Here is a 13,535-nt window from a genome sequence, read left to right as displayed (position 1 = left end):
TTTGTTCATTTACCATTCTGAAAATCATAGGGCCTTAAAAATTATGCTAAATCTATTCTGCGTGTGCTCTTTAAATGGAACAATAAATCCTGAATGGTAGCACATCATGTTTACAACATGGTTTACTGAGTATTTTAAACCCACCATTGAGACCTACTGCTCAGAAAAAAATATTCCTTTCAAAATATTCTAGCTCTTTGACAATGCACCTGGGTCACCCAGAAGTTCTGATAGAGGTAGAAGTTCTGATAGAGATGTACAACAAGATCCATGTTGTTTTCTTTTTTTTTAATTACTTAATTTATTTATCTCTTTTTAGGGCTGCACCCATGGCATATGGAAGTTCCCAGGCTAATGGTTGAATCGGAACTGTTGCTGCCGGCCTACACCACAGCCACAACACCAGGTCTGAGCCGCTTCTGTGACCTACATCAGGGCTCACGGCAATGCTGGATCCTTAATCCACTGAGCAAGGCCAGGGCTTGAACACACGTCCTCATGGGTACTAGTTGGGTTCATTACCACTGAGCCATGATGGGAACTCCTCATGTTGTTTTCATTCCCGCTAACAAAACATCCATTCTGCTACCCATGTCACAAGGAATCATTCAACTTTCAAGTCTTCTGACTTAAGAAATACATTTTTAAGGCTATAGTTACCATAGTGACTCCTCTGTTGGATCTGAGCAAAGTCAGTCAAAAACTTTGTAGAAAAAAGTAACCATTTTAGATGCCATTAAGAACATTCCTGTCACAGGAAGAGGTAAAATACCAACATTAAAGGAATTTAGGTAAAGTTGATTCCCACCCTCATGGATGACTTTGATGGTTCAAGACTTCAGTGGAGGAAGTCACTGCAGATGTGACAGAAATAGCAAGATAACTAGAATTAGACATGGAACCTGTAGATGTGAGTGAATTGCTATACAAACTCATGATAAAACTTTAATGCATGAGGATTTCCTTTTTAAGGATGAACAAAGGAAGTTGTTTCTTAGATGGACTCTACTCTTAGTTGAAGATGCTGTGAAAATTGTTGAAATGACAACAAACAATTTAGTATAGTACATAAACTTAGTTGATAAAGAAGTGTCAGGGTTTGAGAGGATTGACTCTAAATTTGAAAGAAGTTCTATTGTGGGTAAAATGTTATCAAACAGCGTTGCATATTACAGAGAAAGTGTGAAAAGAAGAGTCAGTTAATGTGGCATACTTCATTGTTGTCTTATTTTAAGAAATTGCTACAGCCATCCCAGCCTTCAGAAACCACCAACCACCCTGATCAGTCAGCAGCCATCAAGATCCAAACAAGACCCTCCACCAGCAAAAAGATCACAGCTCACTAAAGGCTCAGTTGATGGATAGCATTTTTAGCAATATAGTATTTTTTAGTTAAGGTATATACATTTTAGATAAAAAATACTATTGCACACTTAATAAACTACACTGTAAACAACTTTTATATGCACTGGGAAATGAAAAAAAATTTGTGAGACCTGTTTTATAGTACTATTGCTTTAATGTGGTGGTCTGGAACCAAACTTGCAACATCTCCAAGGTATGCTTATATAATAAATTGGAAGATATGTAAGTACCAATGATTTGGTTGTGAACCTTTTCTCCAACAGCAGTAGGGTATGTCCCCCCAGGCTTTCTAGAAATTGATTCCCTATACATACAGGGTATGTCTTTCTTATGTCTGTTCAGAAATCAACTGCACACTGATAACTGTCTACCAAAGTCTGTTCTGCCCTACTTCCTATGCACCCAACTAGATTACATTTCCCAACTTCCCTTGCAGTTAGGTTAGGCCATATGACTGACTTCTCTCCAATGGAATGAGAGCAAAAGTTACATATGCACTTCCAGGACTTGCCCATACAACTTCCACAAGTGCACTTCCAAGTTTTATTTGCCTTCCCATGGGAAGGAATGATGGCAACCAAAACAACATTGGAAACCATATGTTGAAAGTACAAAGGTTACTTAGTGACCTGAATACTTACTCTGGATTGTTAAGTGAACAAAAATTTAGTCTTTGTTGCATTTGAACCATTGCATTTTGTGTTTATTTGTTAAAAGCAATTTGGTGTAGTAGGAGAACACTGTATTCCCTGTAAAATATGGCACAATGGTGAGGATAGAGTTGGTACTCAATAAATAATGGTTGAATGAATGAGCCACTACACTTGCCCATTCATGAAAGCTTTTCCAGAAGCTTTCATATCATGGAACACTAAGCTGAAAATTTTGCTTCATTTACACATTTAAATGGCAATCGATATACAGGTATTGAGCACGTACTGAATGCCATGTTTTCACCCAAAAAATCCTGATGAAAGAGATGATACTACTTCCATTTAACACCTGAGGAAACAAGTTCAGAAAATTAAGCTACTTCCCCAAGGCCACATAGCTCCTAAAATGGATGGCTGAAGTGGGATTCAAATTCAAGCCTATCTGATTTCAAAACTCTATTACATCATGCTTCCTTAAATATGTTTAGTTTAATACACTGTGTTTGTTATTTAGATTTGTAATCTTGAGAATATAATGTGATTCAAAGCAAAATGTAATCACTTGGAATTTAGTAAATCAGTAAAGTAATAACACATTAGATTTGTTATCTTAGCCTATTACTAGAACCATTTAATCAGTCTGGTAATCAGTTTTTGACCATCTCTTACACTCTCTTCCTAAGTGATCTTTAAAATTATAAATATTGGAGTTCCCGTCGTGGTGCAGTGGTTAACGAATCCGACTAGGAACCATGAGGTTGCAGGTTCGATCCCTGGCCTTGCTCAGTGGGTTAAAGGATCTGGTGTTGCCGTGAGCTGTGGTGTAGGTCGCAGACACAGCTCGGATCCCGCGTTGCTGTGGCTCTGGCGTAGGCTGGCAGCTACAGCTCCGATTAAACCCCTAGCCTGGGAACCTCCATGTGCCATGGGAGCCGCCCTAGAAAAGGCAAAAAGACAAAATAAATAAATAAATAAGTAAATATAAATAAATAAATATAAATATACTAAAAGCTCAGGTAGAAGGCATGGGGATTGAATTTGAGACATCATGGCTCGACAATTTTCTGGTTAGGGATCAGAAAGCAACAGAAAACTTTTTGTAGTCCTTTTTGGAAAACTTTTCAAAATTGAGAAATTCATTTTCTGACCATTGCATGGACTGATGCAGTGGTATCTCAAGCTAGAGAAGTATACTCTAGGGGTTGCTTTAGGTGGACGTTGTCGAGTGTACATATAAGAATATCTATATTTAATAAAAAATAATAAATCTTTTATTTATGTATAATAACAAAATACTATATATAATTGCATATGTAAACACAATGTTGTCATTCCTTAGTCTGTTTGATGACAGTCACAGTGACCTCATGTGATATTTCTGAGGTATCCCAGAACAAAAGTATGGAGGAATGGACCAAAATGCTCATTTATTAGTTTAATTTCAACCTACTGCAAGATATTGCAGTTTACATCTTGCCAGTTAGATTTCTCAATCACATTATCAACTTTTAAAAAAACTAACTCTTATAAAATGACTCAAAGATGCCTACAAAAAATATTGATGATATCACTAATAATGTAAGCATGACTGAACAAGAAATTGAGGGATTCTTTGTCAACTATACATTATTACTTTAAATACAAAACAAAACAAATCCAAAAACATGATGATCTAATTAGACCCACTAAAATGTTAGCCTACAAAGTTCAAAGTTAACAAGACTTTGATATATGAATTTATATCCTGTATGTATATCTCCTGCAGTAACAGTGAATTTCACTTTGAATATGTTTTCTGTCTTAAGACATTAGCTAATTATGACATTGCATGTGTATAATTTATAAATAAACATACATCTACTGAGAGGATGTGTTCAAAGTAAGACAACACAGTGGATTTTATTATCTACAAAGTTTGAAGACCACTATCTTAATACAACTTCTTACTGTATTAGCAATATTTATTTACATGTCTGTTTTCTGTACTAAATATAATTTCCTTGGGGAGAAAGACCATATCTTATGTTTATATCTAAAATATGTAGCTTTTGGTTTTTCAGTGGTAGATGCTCAATTAATATCTGCTAAATGGAAATAGGAGAATATAGGAAGACAACATTAAAAGGCATCCTCATTTCTATTTCCGAATAGACAATTTTTTGTCATTTGAGCTTGGAAAATGCACTTTTATGTTCCTTATCTAGAAAGTGGGGTGAATACTTCCTGTTCTTCCTATCTCAATGGTCTCTTGTGAAGCTCACATGTAAAAATAAATATAAAATTTAAGGCCATGTAGAGCTCTGATATATTCATACTATTTTTCAAATATAAACTACTTTGGAAGCTTAGTATCATGAAAAACTATGGAAAGAAAATGACAGAAGGGAAAAATATTAACTATGTCCTGAGAGTTCCCGTCGTGGCGCAGTGGTTAACGAATCCAACTAGGAACTATGAGGTTGCAGGTTCGGTCCCTGCCCTTGCTCAGTGGGTTAAGGATCTGGCATTGCCGTGAGCTGTGGTGTAGGTTGCAGACGCGGCTCGGATCCCGCATTGCTGTGGCTCTGGCGTAGGCCGGCGGCTACAGCTCTGATTCGACCCCTAGCCTGGGAACCTCCATATGCCACGGGAGCGGCCCAAGAAATAGCAAAAGGACAAAAAAACAAAAACAAAAAAAAACTATGTCCTGAAAATTAAATACCTTTTAGTGTGTTTTGCCTTTGGGATGCAACACTTCCCTCCAATTGTTCAAACAAATTCTTTAAATGAATGCATTGTAAATGGTACAGGGTTTTTGTTTTGTTTGAAAAGGAGAAAGAGGGAAATGTAGACATTGCTTATTTCCAAATACCTTGTATAGTCTAAGGAAGTGGTGTCAGCATTCCCTTTGTTCTTATTTTAGTCAGTTCTACTTAAAAAGAACTCAGAGATAAGAAATGAAAATGGAAAGCACAAAAAGGAAACCATTGGGGTGGGTTCCCCTTTTGATTTCAGACTAATTTCCTGAGAATGTGAAGCTAATAGTCACATGAGAAGGCAAGTGTGATACTTCATTTCTATTTTGTTAACTAAGGTAACCAAATAACCTTTTTTTTTTTCTATGAGTAACTACAGCAGTTTAATGAAATCAGGGAGATGTGGCACCTTGGAAGAAAGGAGTTCGGTATTAAAATCTCAGGTTTTTTTATAGATACGGACCCAAGGAGCAGAAAAAAAGGAGTGAGGTTTATGTGGAGTGAGGCTGACCTATCCTACTTGATCAAAGTTAAGTTTCATGAGCAATCCAGGTGAGTTACTTCCTGGTTGTGCTCTAATATTACCTATACCCACAAACCTCTTATACTATCTTCCCACTTCTCAAATTAGTCTATGATTGCCTCCATTTTGTTTTCACTTCCCTTCTGCTATTCTCTTTTACTCCTTTTGCTTCTTCCATGTGTGCTCTTGTCTGTTTAAGAAGATACATATGTGATTATGTATATGAATAGATACATCTATGTAAATGATGAAGGACAACTTATAAGCACTGAATAAACGTTTTGAAATAAATGTAACAGTAATTTGCAATTGGATATTTTTCTTGCTGTTCTGTTTTCAACTAAATGATTTAACTGATGATTGATACTTTCAATAGTATATCAAAATAGAGCATGTCATAGTGCCAGTATACTACCTATCCCTCAGTGATTATTCAACTCATTCATTTAGAACATACTTATTGAGACAATGTATGTCAGGTACTAGTTTTAGGTACTTGGGCAACATCAGTGAACAAAATAGACAAAAATCTCTGCTATATAGAGCTTACAGTCTAGAGGAGGGAGATGGGCAAGAAATGACAAGTCACTAAATGATATTGTGTATTAGGAGGAAATGCATGCTTTGAAATATAGAAATAGCGGTGTGTATGTGTGTCTGTGTGTGTGAGAGAGACAGACAGAGAAACTGGTACAGGTTACAATTCTAAATGGAGCGGACATAATGTAGGTCTTACTGAGAAGGAAATGTTTGAGAACCTAAGAGAGCAAATGAGGTACTGAATCAGTCTGATCTTTTAAGGCCCCTCAAATCTCCCTGCAAATGTGACACCTGTTCTGCCTATGTGTATGGTTGTCCCAGTTGTACACCATGTGAGGCTTAAATCCAGAGGGTACCATTCTTTTCTCTTCCTGAGAGTCTGATTTGGCAATAGAAGGCCACAGCCTTAGAGAGGCATTATTTCTTGTGCTATTGTGTAATATATAGGAAGACAGCTTTTATATTGGCAATACCTTCATACATTCCAAAAGTTCAAATTTCAGATATGTTATATATGGCAATTAGACCATAAAATACACCTTGGGATGTACTATATAGTTCTCCAAACAATCTCACTTCACAAAATTAGTGGTCTGGAAATGAGGACGATATCTAGTGCTCAGCCAAAATATTTCTCTGGTGACATAAGAATTAGGGAGCCAAGAACCGTGTCACCCTCTCCAGATTTCTGGCTTCCCCCCAGAAGTCTAAACATTTGTTTCCTGAGAAATACCACTTGAATAATTCTTGGCCTCTGGACAGGATACAACAAAGCTAAAACTTCATTGCCCTTATTTTATGAGCTGGAATCAGGACTTTTACATTTTTTTATTTCTATTTTTTTCACTGTGGTTTTACAGCTCTATTTTGGATAATCTGGGAAGTTGCTCTAATTCTGGGAGATAAAATCTTAGGGAATGAGGGGATACTATAGACCCCATGGAAATTCTAAATATGTTCTTAAGAGTTTGAGTGTAGAACATAAAAAGAGAAACTCAAATTCAGGTAGACCTTACCAAAATTCTGTAGCAAGGAAGAGAAAATAGGTCATTGGACATAAGAGATGTGCCCTGAAGAAAATGTTGAAGGAACAGTATTTATCAACCCAAAGAGGAGAAGCCTGAGGGATAACTTAATAATTGTCTTAAAATGTCAGTGACTCAGATACAGAGGATAGTCAATAGTCTCTTTATTCTTATATGATTAAACAGACTTAAGAAAGGGCATGGGAGTCTTTTTGTTGTTGTTGTTAGACTTTAAGGAGGAATCTTGATTGTGAAATACTAGAAATGGATCCTGAGGGAAGTTGTGGAATCTTCTGTCTAAAGAGGTTTATAAATAGGAGAAAGTCTCATCTGTCTACCATGGTTTGAATGTAGCAGCAAAACCCCAAAGATTCTTCTGTAGTACTGCCTTTGGTGCACTAGCTCTTTTGGAATCATGTCGTCTTTATATAATATTGGAGTGTCCTGGCATGATTTGTGTTTAAACTATTGGTTAAGTGATATTTTTAAAAAGCCATCTGTAAACAAATTACAGTCTTTAGTACTTTCCTCTCATTTCAAAATATCGTAGTCTGAGTCATATCTCAATATGTTTCTTTACTATGTCAGTAATAATTATTTCATTGGTGATGATTAGTATTAATATTACCCATTCTTGGAAGGAGGGAAAATAATGTGAACTATGCTAGTCCATACAAGTTCTCTTACCTTAAGCATTTTATAAAAGCAAACAGTATTTATTTGACTAATTTCCTGTCCACAGTTTCATCAAGACATTACTACATGTAATTTTGCTACAGGATCATTTGCTTTTAACCCATGTTACTCTTCTTATGTAGGGCTTATAGAGACAATTCACAACAAGTAGCTAGACCTCACACATTTGGAAAGGTAAGTTTTAATTTTCTTAAAATTTATATAATTGTATAAAATAAGTGTGTTTATAATAAAGAAAATTTTATTTTAAAGTATTTTTTGGAGAATAATTAGAGCTAAATATGACTTTGTAGGTCATCAAGCTTATTTACTGTTGAAGAAATTGAAGTCCAGAGAAAATATAACTTGTGGCCAATGTAACAGTAGTAGAATTAGGACCAAAACTCAGTTCCCCTAGCACACAATTTAGTGCTCTTTGTGATACACATCACAAAATCTTTCTCTGTTTTGGTGGTTATTTGTCTGGTGAGGTGCCATGAATATGTGTATATCTGTGAGGGCTGAGAATCTGTTGGTTCATAGAAGTGTAACAGACATATGAGAGAAATAATTCAGAAGAGCTTGTTCTTTTTTTGTTTTATTGAATTATAGTTGATTTACAATGTTGTGATAATTTCCACTGTACAACAAAGTGATTCAGTCATATATATACATATATCTGTTTTATTTTCAGATTATTTTCCCATATAGGTTATTACAGACTGTTGGATAGAGTTCCCTGTGCTATACAGCAGGTACCTGTTGACCAGCCATTCCATATACAGTGGTGTGCACAGGCTAATCCTAAACCCCCAATCCATCCCTGTTCCACCTCCTTCCCCCTTGGCAACCAAAAGTCTGTTCTCTATGTCTGTAAGTTTCTGTTTCATAGATAGGTTCATTTGTGTCATATTTTATTTTATTTTTTAAATGGTATACCCACTTTATTTTTTTTAATTTTATTATAGTTGATTTACCATGTTCTGTCAATTTCTGCTATACAGAAAAGTGACCCAGTTTTATATACTCACACACACATATATACACACACACATTCTTTTTCTCATAATATCTTCCCTCGTGTTTCATTACAAGCAATTGGATATTTTAGATTCCATATGAAGTGATATCATATGATATCTGTATTTCTCTAATTTACTTCACTTAGTATGATAATCTCTATTTCCATCCATCTTGCTGCAAATGGCATTATTTCATTCTTTTTTATGCCTGAGAAATATTCCATTGTATATATGTACCACATCTTTTTTTTTTTTTTTCTTTTTACAGCTATACCTGTACCATATGGAAGTTCTCCGGGCTGCAGCTGAGAATCAGAATCAGAGCTGCAGCTGAGGCCTATACCATAGCCACGGCAACACTGGATCCAAGTTGCATCTGTGACCTACGCCACAGCTTGTGGCAACACTGGATCCTTAACCCACAGATTAAGGCCAGAAATCAAACCTGCATCCTCACATAGACAATATTGGATCCTTAACCCACTGAGCCACAATGGGAAGTCCTGTACCACATCTTCTTTATCCATTCCTCTGTCAAGGGAAATTTAGGTTGCTTCCATGTCTTGGCTATTATAAAAAGTGCTGCAGTGAATATTGGGGTGCATTTTGAATTATGATTTTCTCTGGATATATGCCCAGGAGTAGGATTGCTGGTTCATAGGGTAGTTCTAATTTTAGTTTTTTAGAAACCTCCATACTGTTTTCCATAGTGGCTGTACCAATTTACATTCCCACCGATAGTGTAAGAGGGTTCCCTTTTCTCCAAACCCTCTCTAGCATTTGCTATTTGTAGACTTGTTAATGATGGCCATTCTGACTGGTGTGAGGTGATAACTCATTGTAGTTTTGACTTGCATTTCTCAAATAATTAACAATGTTGAGCATCTTTTTATGTGCCTCTTGGCCATCTGTATATCTTCTTTGGATAAATGTCTATTTAGATCGAGAAGAGCATATTCTCTAAAATCAAGGGACATAGAAAGGGTACCATGGCAGAGGGAGACTCACAGTAGATATTTCTTATGACTTTAGAGATGACTTTCTTATTTTGGCACCCTTCTAGAATAAGACATGTGGAGGAAAAGGGAGAGATACCAATTTACCCTGTATAGAAATGCCAAAAAAAGCTTGACATCATGGAATTTGCCTCATATTAAATATCATAGACAAGAGTTAAGAAATTAAATGTGGCATATTTTGGTCACAACAAATCCCATTAAACCTTATGATAAAGAATGTTCACGGCTTCTGAATTTTTTGCTAAGGTGACCATGGTAAGCATCATATGTGTAGCTTGGAATTAGAGTCTGTCTGTGTCATTAAGTATTTGGATGACATAGCAAATGAGAATTGTCAAGAAGTGTGGCATTCTAAAAAACTAGTGGTAATATGGAAGGCCAGTATCACTGATACATTAAATAAAAGAAAAAGCAGATAGCCCAAATTTTCACATAATCAAGCTACCTTGTCCTAAATAAATAACTATGTTTGCTGAACTCATCTCAAGTTCTCTCTCCCTAGAAAACTCAAGTCTTCCCTCATATTTTTCTTGTGGGGCCAGAGAAGGTGGGTCAGAAGGAAGATAGAGAATACTTTCAGTAAACCAAGGAGAAGATAACGAGATCTTGTATTTATCATCTATGTATTTATTTATTATCATTTATCCCATTTATCATTTAAATCTCCACTCAGACATCATCTACTTGCTGAAACCTATAGCCTGGATTTCTATAGACCTGTATGGAAAAAATATTTCCCTCTACCATAGTATTTAGTAGACTGCATCTTAATTGTCTCTTCACCTCTTTACTTCCCTGGACTGGACTGTGAGCTTCTTAAGGGAAAGAAATATATTTTTATACCTTTCCCCTAATTTATGTTTTCCAACTTTTAGGATGAAGTGTAAATGATAACTGCTTTTCTACACTTTCTTATACTCCTTTATTCCGTCTTCTGGGTCGGATCCCTGAAATTCTGCCAAACACTCTGGCATATGGAATTGATAAACTAGGGAAGGAATCTGGTCATTATTCTTTGATGTTTGGGGACTTATAATTATCTGTGTATATTGTATCCTGAGACATTCATTCTCTGCTTTTCTCCAAAGGAGGGGCCACTTTTTATTAATAGTGGAACTTGAAGGATTTCCATTAAGCATTTACAGAAGTGCTCCTCTTACTTAAAAAAAAAAAAAAAAAGATGCAGGAGGCTTAGGCACAGTTGCCAACGGTGGGAATGAAGTCTATGATGGCTTAGCAATTCTTGCTCTCCCATCTCCCTCTCTTCTGATATTTTTTCATTATGATTGTCCTCTCTCTTCTAGGATTTTTTACTTCTTCATGGGTGCATCCATCTTTCCTTCTTTGCTTACACATCACTAAAATGTACCAGTCCTAGTCTCTGTACTTTGCAAAATACTCAAGCTAAGATTTAGTCATACTGTGCAAATGTGAAAGATTAACACATACCTGCTTCTTTCCCATGCAGACTTCTTGAGTACTTTATGTGATTATCAATGGGTGATTTTTAGAGAAAATAATTCCTGCTTGGGGAGCTCACCACAAAGGAGTGATGTCAAAGTGGGACTTGTAACCCCATTGATTGGCAAGGTGTAAATCTTGAGGAGTAAATGGACAGCTGGAGCTTTATTTTATTCAAACTCTGCCAACCCTTCTGATCAAAATCTTCCATCATCTAATTCACACATAGGCTTACTGTGTGTCAGGCACTTAGTAGGTGCTTTACACATATTCATTTAAGTCTCACTACAATCCTGTGAAGTAAGCCCTATCCTTAGCAGAAAGGGAGGCATGAACATGTTTAGTACATTCTCTAGGGTCACACAACTAGTAAATAATGGTGCTGAGATTCAAACCCAGGTAATGTGACTCCAGATTTAATGTTCATAATACTTAATGTTCACTATACTATGATCTGAAAGTATTATGATTAATTTAGTATGTATATCTGTATTTCTCTTAGCTATTCTTGTCTTCTTTTAAATACATGTTGCATGTATAGGTTAGAGAGCAGCTCAGAACCAAGGAAAATAGTTTGCTTTGCTCTCAACATTTTTTTTCTTTTTACAGCCACACCTATGGTATATGGAAGTTCCCATGCCAGGGGTCGAATTGAAGCTGCAGCTGGGGCTTAAGCCACAGCCAGAGCAACACCAGATCTGAGCTGCATCTGCTACCTTTGCCACAGCTTGTGGCAACACCTGATCCTTAACCCACTGAGTGAGGCCAGGGATCGAACCTGCAACCTCACAGAGACAATGTCGGATACTTAACCCACTGAGCCACAACAGGAACTCCTGCTTTCAACATTTAAACACAGCACACAAGGATTAATGGGGAATCTACCAAAAAAAATCAGTTGAAATTAGTAGTTAAAGAAAAGCAGTGCAAAAATTTGGTGACACAAGAATGAAGGAAGATTTTTTAAAAAATTATTTTTAACAGATTAGTGAGGTATAATTGATTTGCAAAGAACTATATGTAGTTAATATGTATAATTTGATGAGTTTGGAAGATTTTTTTTAAGGTGTCTCTGAGCCCTGAAATTATGAGTTTTTGAACAACTTTCTCTTCAGGGAAATTTTCATTTATTGCCCTCTAGTTGTCACATGAGCACGAAAGTTTTTATTTTTTTATTTTATTTTATTATTTTTTTGGTCTTTTTGTCCTTTTTAGGGCTGTACCCACAGCATATGGAGGTTCCCTGGCTAGAGGTCTAATCGGAGCTGTAGCCACTGGCCTACACCAGTGGCTACAGCAATGCCAGATCCGAGCCGCATCTGTAACCACAGCTCATGGCAACGCCAGATCCTTAACCCACTGAGCGAGGCCAGGGATAGAACCAGCAACCTCATGGTTCCTAATCGGATTCGTTTCCTCTGCACCATGCCAGGAACTCCCCAAAAGTTTTTAACTGGTCATCAAATTTGAATAGAGAAGAGAGGAAATAAGGTTTCTAAATGTAAGAAAGTTTCATATTTTAATGTGATTATGCCACCAGCCATGCAAGGAAAAATTTCTAGAAAAAAGCTTTGTAAGAACAAGTCTTGTAAACTGAATAAAAGACTATAATAAGCTTTTATTAGAAGCTTAGTGACTAGCAATGAAGTGTTAATATTGCTGAAGCTTCGACTATTTAGAATAGAGTAAGTTAAAAGAAAGAGGACTGATTTAGTTCTGATAGGTTACCATGTAGGATGATATAATTTTTAAATTGAGAATTAAGGACGGAAAGATTAAAACCAATGAACATATTTAATTTATCTAGTGATATTTGATAATTATTCCAGTCAGCAGATGTTCATCTTTTTTTAACGGTGTTGTAATTCTCTAGTTTTAGGATGACCCATGCTTCAATCTGCTACACCATCCGGACAAGTGATCACCAATCTCATTCTCAGTCTTAGAGCTTTAAGGACCATGTATATACTATTAACTCTCAAATGTTATATCTAGTACTGAACTCTCCCTTATGCTCCAGACTTGTGTATCCAAATGTCTACTCTGTATCTCCACTTAGAAGTTTACTGAGCAGTTCAAACGTACCATATCCAAAATTGAATTCTTTATTCCCGCACTAAGCCTGCTTCTCCCTTAGTGTGCCTTCATTCAATAAGCGGCATGACTATTTACCTAGTTGCTTAGATTAGAATCCTTGGTGTCATTTTTGATAACCCTCTTTCTCACATATGCCATATCTAATCCTTAAGAAAATCACACCAGCCCTACCTTCAAAATATATTTAGAATATGGCACTTCCCACCATCATAGTGCAAGCTGCCATCATCTCTTGGCTTGAAAATTGTGGAAATTTCTTGGCTAGAAAATTGTTTCCTTTTCATACCTGTCTAGTTTATTGTCTACTCAACAGCTGGAGTTATCTTTAAAACATAACTAATTTCATGTATTCCCTGATCAAAACTTTCCAATGGCTCCCTATCTTACTCAAAACAAAAGCCGAAGTCTTAAATGGCCTAT

General features: G+C 36.3%; 1 protein-coding gene across 2 annotated transcripts in view; it reads left to right on the top strand.

Moving 5' to 3' along the window:
• Positions 5,222 to 13,535, top strand: part of IL13RA2 (interleukin 13 receptor subunit alpha 2) — a 52,945-nt gene continuing 44,631 nt past the window's right edge. The window contains exon 1 of one of the 2 annotated variants that reach the window (XM_021079407.1): positions 5,222 to 5,305. The gene's annotated coding sequence lies outside the window, so the exon portion shown is untranslated. Of the gene's footprint in view, positions 5,306 to 7,691; positions 7,712 to 13,535 lie in introns of those variants that run through there. The other variant, XM_021079408.1, reaches the window with a different exon arrangement.

This window comes from Sus scrofa, chromosome X, assembly GCF_000003025.6.
Source record: "Sus scrofa isolate TJ Tabasco breed Duroc chromosome X, Sscrofa11.1, whole genome shotgun sequence".
Classification (NCBI taxonomy): Eukaryota; Metazoa; Chordata; class Mammalia; order Artiodactyla; family Suidae; genus Sus; species Sus scrofa.
This window is presented reverse-complemented; position numbering and strand designations above follow the sequence as displayed.